Raw genomic sequence first — 10217 nt, forward strand, 5'->3', positions numbered from 1 at the left:
ACTTGTAAAACAGAGGGAGAATTTTAATTTTTATATACCATCAAAGGCGTAGTCTTTTCCAACAAGAATGCATGATGTACAAGTTTCTCTTTAACTCCGAGTAAACTAAATTTTATTCAACAAAAATATGAAATGAAGATTATTTCTTATCTTTGAAGCTTGTATCACGTCCTGGAGAATAATTTTCTTTTTGGACGTGAGTTGCAACTTCATGTCACGAATGCCAATGACTTTAAAGGTGTAAGAATATTCTAACAACACTTTTTTATTTTCAGCAGTCGCGTGTGTTTTGAACATAAGTCAATCTTAACAAACGTGACGTGAGACGCTAATGTCTATCCACCATTCACTTGATCCACCAACTAGATTGATTTAACTAGACATATTAGTGAATTTTTCTATGGTCCGGTTAGGCTGCGGAGTAGCACTTACCTGTTCATATACTTGCTAGACATGTGCTCTTGTTTCTCACAATTGTATTAAATAAATTGTGAACCAGTGTCACTTCTTGATGATAGCTGCTGATTTCAATTATAGGACCTTTTTGGGGTTCATATTCTCTTGGCAGTTAGAGTTATTTACTCACACTGCAGTTTTGATTTTTGAAAACAAATTACAAACAGATTTAGAACGCGTATGTGAATTTCATAGTGTTATTGTTTATAACAACAATCACTTTATCGTGTTCATTTGAAAGATGTATTTCTATAGCCTTTATATCCTTATTGTATTTGGGGACAATAAAAACCGAGTCAATAATTTCTTCGATAGACATGGCAAAAGGAAACGTCTTAAAATTGCTGGAATTGCAATTATTCCGTCTTAAAATTGTTGATTTTTGAATTTCTAAACTGTTATATTTGGATTTCCAAAGTCTATTTTGAAAAAGAATTTTCAGCTATCGAAGTTATTACTTGGTTGACCTGGTCGCTTTTTTTAATACGTTTTGTGGCACTGTCCAAAATTGTGCAAGCCAGACTTTCAACCACCTCCAGAATAAAACAAGCCCAACAACAGATGTGCGATTAATTATTGCACTGTAGCTAATCGGTCGAGACTTACACCCGCAAATATAGCTATTAAGGCCACTCAAATTTAATACTGAAACCCCTCTAATATGGTATGTGACCATTCTATTATGGTATTGAAACCACTCAAATATGGTGTTATCACCATACTAACCTTTTTCTCCAACTATGGTACTATGACCACTCAAATATGGTGCTACCACCATTTTATTACCTCTAACTTCTCCGAGGGAAGGAAATATCGAAAAGGGTCTATTCTCTTAAGATCATTCTGAATTCTGAAGGGACATTATTCTTGAAAAGGGACTATATCTTAAAAATATTTTTTATCTGAAGGGACATGTATTATCGAATGGACTATGCACTTAAGATCATTCTTAATTTCGAAGGGACATTATATCTCGATATGGACTATGATCTTAAGAACACTCTTAATTTTGAAGAGACATAAAAGAAAGGGGAGAAGTAGCTCTAAAATGCATCGAGCAGAAAGAGGGAGAAGAATGAAAGATTCTCGACAACTCAATATAACTCTTTAATGTGTTTTTTTACTTGTAGAGTCCTCTATTTATATAGAGATTTTGTAACTGTATTTAATAAAGGCTGCGACAATAGTTACTCTTATGAATAAGATCAAAAGAAAATTAACCCATTAATCAGTTCAAAAACTCTTGGGGATAAGATAAAAAAAAGGAACAAACCCACAAAAGTGGAGGAAACAAACTAATTAGATATGAATGAAGGAAAGCTAGAAAACTTAGTTGGATTCTCAATCTTATCATAACCAACTGATAGATCTCTGGCAAGTGCACCAAATACTATCGAAGTAGTAAAAATATCGTTCCCACGAGGACTGTTTTTAACTTCAAAAATTCAATCGCGTTATAAAAATAGGATGTACAAAGGTTTATTTTTGTTTGCCACTAGGCAGTAGATTTGGTTTGATTTTATGAAATCAAATAAAAAGAATAAGATTTGATTAAGAAAATATGGAGAGAGATGAGATCAGGTCTTCGAATCCTCTATGCTTCCCCTAATTGGTTACTGCACCTATTATTACTAATGATTTTCTAGTTTCACGATAGTTAACAAATTAGCCCTAATCAATCCCTTGAGTTAGGACCCTCTTCTTAAACTACAGCCCCTAATTCCTTAGGTGGTCTAATAATCCTTGAAGGTTTTATGAACGTTAACCTAATATCACTAACAAACGATTATCTATTCCTAGACTAACCATGTTTATCAGAACAATTTAATTAGGTCTAAGTCGAAAGCTATGGTCAGTAGTCATTCGATCTCACGAAATCATGTTTATATTTGATCAGGATATAAAAAGCATTAAGAACAATTGAATTGAATAAAGACTAGAAATTCATTAATAAACAATAGAGTTTCACAGCAACATATGATCAATTAGGGTTACATAGGTTCATCTCCGACCTAATCTCTAAGAGATTTAGCTACTCATAATTGAGTTTACAAATAGCATAATCAATGAAAGAATTAAAACATACATAAACTGGGTTAGAGATGATGAAATCCTCTCCGCTGCAGCCTTCTGGGTGTTAAAATCGCACTTTAGTTCTCCAAAATCGTAATCCCCTTTGTTTGAGACTGACTTCAGCTTAAATAGGCAAGTTCTGATCGCCCAAAATCGTACCACGATGGCACAAATCGTACCACGATTGGTACTTTGAACCCTAATTTCCTTTAAAGCCCTCCTTGAAATCGTATCACGATGGTATGGATCGTATTGCGATCCAACTCTTCAAAAAACATGCTTTCTGACTTCAAGAAATCGTATTGCGATTAGCAAATCGCAGTACGATTGGCTTCTTCCAGTTCTTCCATATTTGATGCTTTTAACTGCTCCTGGACACTTAATGTTGCTTAGAACTCTATCAAAATGTCAAAATAAGTCCTAAAAATTACGTAATGACAGCATGTCATCACAACCCCAAACTTAAACCATTCCTTGTCCTCAAGGAATTTGCTTGCAACAGTGACAAACGACAGTAAAATAACAGTTACCTGACAAAACGATAGTACCCAAAAGTTCATTCTCCTTCTAGCTAAAGATGAGCTAGTTTGACTTGTTCGCATCCACCAATTCACAACTCCACGCATTCAATTGAAACAGGGTTCTACCAGTCGACATGCAGGTCTACATATTACCATACGCTTGAAAAGTTTCTAAACATCAATCAAAGTCAATATCATTACACACTTTTGAGGTCTTTAGGGTTATAACGGGGCTTAGGTGAAAGGTGGGATATATTTGGATAAGTAGGCTACACAAAATTTGAGTTAGGCATTCCTACGGAAGTTAAAGCACAAAATTCAATCCTTCAATCATTCACCTTGTGGAATAACAATCAATGCAAAGGTACTAGAGAATATTTTTAACATTTAGGGACAATCGAGTTTGAAGTTACTCGGATTTTAAATGTTTTGTCCCTTTTTCATCATTCAATTTCTTTTTTTTTTTGTTGATACACCATTTTTGTGTATATTTTGCATGACAATTTCTTTTTCTTTCATTTTTGTTCTCTTATTCTCTAGTACCCCCACCCCAAACTTAATTTGGTTGCAAATTCCAATAGCAACCCCAAACTTAATCTTTAGCAACATTCTACAATGCCTTAACTCAGAAAATACATTAAGGGACAAGTCCTAAAAGTCTCTAGGCTTGTAATGTAGTTTGTCACCGAACAAAAAGTTCTAATCCTACCGGCTCACAATTGGTTAAGAAAGGATAAATTCAACAAATTAAAACAGGGTAGGCTTCAAAAAGGCTCACAGGACCAAGCACTTTTGCCTCAGTGTGTAATTGACAAAGACCAATTAATAATAGAGAAACAATGCAAGTTCTAGAAATGTAGTTGCATGGAAAACTAATCTAAATATAAGTAAATTGAAAAACAAGATTTGGCAATGAACCTTATGGCTGAGATTTGTGGGAGTATGTGACTACCTAGCAACGCCTTACACTTCGCCTTTGAATCAAGTCACCCCTCCTTTTGAACTTTTAGAATACCGTTTCATCAGACAACTGTTACTAAACTGGAATAGGTCACATAACAAACAAATTCGTCAATAATAAACAAGTGCAAATTTATCGCAAACGGGGAAATTAGTTCAATGGACTTCTGACAATACGAGAAAATAAAAAAAACAATACGGAATGAAATAAAATTGTTCAACAGAAAATAAAAATTACAACAAAACAATAAAACAAGCAAAGCTGGACCCTCAGTGATCCAGTCCCATATCCACATCATCATCACCAGCAGTCCCGGGTATCCCATCAAAGAAGTCATCAGCATCTGCCTTCTCTCCTGCCTTGAAATCATCAGTGATCTCCTTCTTCATGAAAGCAGCATATCGCTCTTGGCGATCAAAGTAAGCATCCATAGACTCCCTAGACTTGTCAAACCTCTCATAAGACCCGGTGATAGGCCTCCTATGCATCTGTGCCTCTGCAGCAAACTCAGCGGAGAACCTCGGACGGTTAACCCACATGAGATCAGAGGTCTCATTCATCCAGTTAGCAGAACTGAACATATACTCTAGAACCATAGGATGAACTGGAGGGTAAGAACCATGCTGACTACTACCCTCTCCATGCTCCATTTGTGGTGGCTGTTACTGTGGTGGTGCTTCAGGTTCACCGCTTCTCCTCCGCATATAATCCGCGTACTTTTTCATCAAGACATCCATAGTCTTGTCAGTGATAGGCTTTGTGGTAGGAGTATGCAAGTCACCCTCAAATTCTAACACCAGCATCTTCTCACATAGCCAATTAATCATGCTCCCATGCCCATAGACTGACTTGCTACCCTTTGCGATCATATGAATGTTGTTGGCAATGAGTTCACCAACATTTATGTGTTGTTGATCAAGAATAGCAGAAACAGTGAGTACTCGCTTGAGAGGAATCTCAGAGGAGCAAGAAGTGCTCTCAAGCGTCTGAATAACAAAAGAGGCCCATGCCTTTGGAATGGGCAAAAATTCAGCATAAGTCAACATCCGGGCTTTCTTCCATGTAGCCCCTGGCCTACACATTTGGGCAAGCAACTCAGCCCATCGATCATCACCCCAACTTTTTGCTTCACGCTCCAATCTCCGAACCGCACACTCTTCCGGTGCAATTATCCCAAGCAAATTGTTTATAGCAGCAGGACTGAAATCTATCACCTTCCCTCGAACGTAGGATTGATATTCCGTTTCCGTGAAACGAGCGTTTGCATAGAACTCCATCACCACAGACTTGTTATTCTCTTCCGGTACCATGTTGTTCAACTCTTCCCATCCTCTCTCACGAAGCATTGTGTCAAAGATTGGATACTTTGTGAGATTCACCACATCAAATTTTCGTTCTCCCACCACTTCAAAACCCTTGCAATAATCAAACCACGCTCTAGCATCTTCGGAAATGAACCGGTTAACGTTTGTTGGTGGGACGGCGGTTCGTTTGCGTTTGTTTTGGCTAGATGAAGGTTGGGTGGTTGTTTTCTTAGGCTTGGATTGTTGACGGGTCAATGGTTTGGAAGGTGGTTGTTGTTTGGGTGCCATTGATGAAAATTGGATGATTTGGTGAAAAGGGTTGGATGAATATGTTGGATTATGTGGATGAAGATGAAGGTTGTTGAGTGAATTGATGTTGGGAAGTGTTAGGAAGATGAAAAATTGGTAGAAAAGGGATGAATTTCGTGGTTAGGGTTTCAGGAGAAATTTGGGCAGAGTAACACTAGGAAAAGGGTCGAATGGGTTGTGCTTGCAACTGCTGGGTTTTTATAGAACCTGATAAAATCGTACTGCGATTGTATAATCGTATTACGATTGCAGTTTGTAACGGTTATATCTTTCAAATTCTTGATGCCATCGTAATGCGATTCTACCATCGTAGTGCGATTTGTTTGAAACAGAAAGGGTGCAAAATTTTTCCATTTATCGTATTGCGATACCCCAATCGTAATACGATATCAAAAGTCAAAGTCCAGGTGTTTGACTTCACCATCGTACTACGATTTTACAATCGTAATGCGATTTTGTAAAGTCAGAATGCCAATATTTTAAAATTTAAACTTTTTTCTGGACTTCTACTTTTGAAAAATAATTATTCTTGGAAAGGGAGATTGTGATACAACATCAGTTTTGTATTACAATCCTCTGCCTGTTTTTGTGTTTTGTTCCAAAAGAAAAAATTTAAAAGCTAAAAGCTATAAATTATACCTGAAAATAAATCAGTGGGTTGCCTCCCACCCAGCGCTTCTTTACCGTCACTAGCTTGACTGATGACTATCCCTAAGGATCAGTTGATGTCTCCCCCTCTTCATTGTTTGGGAGTCCTCCTTCACGGTACCGTTTCAGCTTTTGTTCCTTGCCCTTGAAAGTTCCTTGTGCACCAGACTTCCTTAGATCCACATCTTCAACCTCTTTCTTACTTTCAATAAGCTTCACAATTTCCCCTTCCATAGGTTGAATAGGTTGAGATTCAAAGGAGTTTTCTTCGACTGTTTCTTCACTAACGTCAATCCGGTAACACTTGTGGTTATCATCTTGGTTCTTTATTGCCTCAAAGATATTGAAAACTACCTGCTCATTGTGGAATCTCAACATTAACTCTCCACATTCAACATCAATCAAAGCACGACCAGTTGCAAGGAAAGGTCTTCCTAGAATGAGTGGCATATCCTCATCTTCAGCCATATCTAAGACCACAAAATCTGCTGGGAACACCAAGTCATTAACCTTGACTAGCACATCTTCAAGTATACCGAAAGGATAAGAGATTGACCGATCAGCTAAAGTAATGGTCATTCTTGTTGGTTTTGGTTCCCCACACTTAAGCTTCTTCATCATTGAAAGTGGCATCAGATTTATACTTGCTCCCAAGTCACATAAAGCTCTACCAATGTCTACCGGTCCAATTGAACAAGGGATAGTAAAGGCACCAGGATCCTTCAACTTAGGTGGCAGCTTCTTTTGAAGAATAGCACTACAATTTTCAGAAAGTGCAATGTTCTCATCATCCTTAGGCTTCCTTCGTTTAGTCAACAAGTCTTTCATGAACTTAGCATATAACGGCATTTGATCAAGGGCTTCACCGAAAGGAATATTCACCTGAAGTTGTGAGAAAAGTTGCATGAACTTCTTGAATTGGCCTTCATCCTTTTCTTTCTTCTTTGAAAGGTGAGGGTATGGAAGCTTCACATATGATGGAATAACCTGTGGTTTGTCTCCCTCTTTCAAAATTTGACTCTTCGACTTCCTCAAGATTGAATCTTCATCAATTAACTTCTCACTTTTTTCTCCCTCTATTTTTTTCTTCCTTTCATTTTCAACTACTCCCTGATCATTTTCTTTTTCAACTACACCCTCATCATTTTTTTCAACTACATCATTCTCCTCCACCTCAACTACATCATCAACCTTCTTTGGAGCTTTTGGAACTAAAGGTGTCAAAACCTTTTTGCTCCTCAATTCAATAGCATTACAAGACTCATTCTTAGGGTTGTCTTTAGTGTTACCTGAGAATCCGCCTTTACTTTGTTCAGCCAATTGCTTAGCTAATTGCCCCAGTTGAGTTTCAAGCATCTTCCTAGAAGCTTCATTGTTCTTTCTTTCAGCTTCTTGACTCTTCTTCATCTCTTCAAAGTTGCCTTGAGTCATCTTCATGAAATTCATCATAGTTTCCTCAAGAGCTGATGGCTTCCTTTGTTGTTGTTGAGGAGGAGTGAGCATCTGAGAGTTCAAAGCATTGTTATTTGAGTAGCTTAGATTTGGATGCTTGTTAATGCCTGAATTGTAGTATTGATTCTGCCTTTGATAACCTCCCATGAAGTTAGCTTCTTCATTTGATCCTTCTGGAACACATTCACCATTGGGATGTTCTTCACCACATAAGTCGCACTTGATTGCAGCTACTTGTTGTTGCTTATGAGCCAAAGTGAAGCCTTGAAACTCCTTAGTTAGAGCTTCGATTTGTTTGTTCATCGCTGCTTGGTTAGCAAGGATAGCAGTTTGTTCACTCACCCCAAACACTCCTCTTTCCTTCTTCTTAGCTTCAGCACGATACTCATTTCCAGCCATGTTTTCTATCAAAGCTTGAACTTCATGATCAGTTTTGCTCTTGAGACTACCTCCCGCGGAAGCATCTAAGAACATTCTTGTGTTTGGTGTCACCCCCTCAGTAAAGATTTGGAGGTATTGTTTCTCGGTGAACTCATGATTAGGGCATCTCTTAAGAAGCAAATTGAATCGCTCCCAAGCATCATACAATGATTCACCTTCTCCTTGCTTGAAGTTAGAGATCTCCATCTTCTTGTCCCAATACTTAGACATCGGGAAATATTTCTCCAAGAACTTCAGCTCTAACTCTTCCCATGTTTGGACAGTCCCGTTTGGAATTGTTAGCAACCAATCTTTTGCTCTTCCCGTCAAGGTGAAAGGAAATAGCCTTAGCTTCTTTTGTGCTTCAGTCACGGTGGCTGGTTGCACACAAAACTCACAGGTTTCAGCAAAGCGACTCAAGTGTTCATGAGGACTCATAGCTTCAGTCCCATCGAATTGCTTGTCCCTTAAACCGTTGAGGACAGTTGTCTTGATGTCGAAAGCTACGGGGTTAGCTGGTTGAAAAGTGTGGGTCAGTTGACCGCGATGAGTGGCTAACCCGTAGTCTCCTAGTTTAGGTCTTGGTGGTACAACTCCTTCTCCTTCCATAGTTGCAGATTTAGGAGAAGAGATTGTTTCAGATTCACTTGAGAGTTGCTCCGGTACTTGTTCTCGAACACCCGGTGGAACGGATTGAGCTAACCTTTGCGATCGGACAGCTTTCCGAAGTGCTCTAGCAGTTCTTTCAATTTCCGGATCGTACTCTAGGTCGTCAGAGCTCTGTTTACCTCGCATAAACAGCAAAATACCTTAGTAGCACTGCACAACGCAAAATAATCAAGTGAATATGAAAACAGAAAAATAAAAATAAAAAAAAAACAGAAAAGTAAATTGCAAAAACCCTAAATTATAACGTAATTGCCTTGTTGAAATAATTCAACAGTCCCCGGCAGCGGCGCCAAAAACTTGATAGATCTCTGGCAAGTGCACCAAATACTATCGAAGTAGTAAAAATATCGTTCCCACGAGGACTGTTTTTAACTTCAAAAATTCAATCGCGTTATAAAAATAGGATGTACAAAGGTTTATTTTTGTTTGCCACTAGGCAGTAGATTTGGTTTGATTTTATGAAATCAAATAAAAAGAATAAGATTTGATTAAGAAAATATGGAGAGAGATGAGATCAGGTCTTCGAATCCTCTATGCTTCCCCTAATTGGTTACTGCACCTATTATTACTAATGATTTTCTAGTTTCACGATAGTTAACAAATTAGCCCTAATCAATCCCTTGAGTTAGGACCCTCTTCTTAAACTACAGCCCCTAATTCCTTAGGTGGTCTAATAATCCTTGAAGGTTTTATGAACGTTAACCTAATATCACTAACAAACGATTATCTATTCCTAGACTAACCATGTTTATCAGAACAATTTAATTAGGTCTAAGTCGAAAGCTATGGTCAGTAGTCATTCGATCTCACGAAATCATGTTTATATTTGATCAGGATATAAAAAGCATTAAGAACAATTGAATTGAATAAAGACTAGAAATTCATTAATAAACAATAGAGTTTCACAGCAACATATGATCAATTAGGGTTACATAGGTTCATCTCCGACCTAATCTCTAAGAGATTTAGCTACTCATAATTGAGTTTACAAATAGCATAATCAATGAAAGAATTAAAACATACATAAACTGGGTTAGAGATGATGAAATCCTCTCCGCTGCAGCCTTCTGGGTGTTAAAATCGCACTTTAGTTCTCCAAAATCGTAATCCCCTTTGTTTGAGACTGACTTCAGCTTAAATAGGCAAGTTCTGATCGCCCAAAATCGTACCACGATGGCACAAATCGTACCACGATTGGTACTTTGAACCCTAATTTCCTTTAAAGCCCTCCTTGAAATCGTATCACGATGGTATGGATCGTATTGCGATCCAACTCTTCAAAAAACATGCTTTCTGACTTCAAGAAATCGTATTGCGATTAGCAAATCGCAGTACGATTGGCTTCTTCCAGTTCTTCCATATTTGATGCTTTTAACTGCTCCTGGACACTTAATGTTGCTTAGA

The 10217-nt window shown here is 37.8% G+C and overlaps 1 non-coding gene across 1 annotated transcript; it reads left to right on the forward strand.

The window, feature by feature from the left end:
* Positions 1-8253: 8253 nt before the first annotated feature.
* Positions 8254-8360, forward strand: LOC146938169 (small nucleolar RNA R71). The gene has a single exon (XR_015033786.1). It is a non-coding gene; the product is annotated as a small nucleolar RNA R71 (small nucleolar RNA).
* Positions 8361-10217: the final 1857 nt, after the last annotated feature.

Source organism: Medicago sativa, chromosome 3 (genome assembly GCF_051527215.1).
Source record: "Medicago sativa cultivar Bolivia chromosome 3, Bolivia_mono, whole genome shotgun sequence".
Lineage (NCBI taxonomy): Eukaryota > Viridiplantae > Streptophyta > Magnoliopsida > Fabales > Fabaceae > Medicago > Medicago sativa.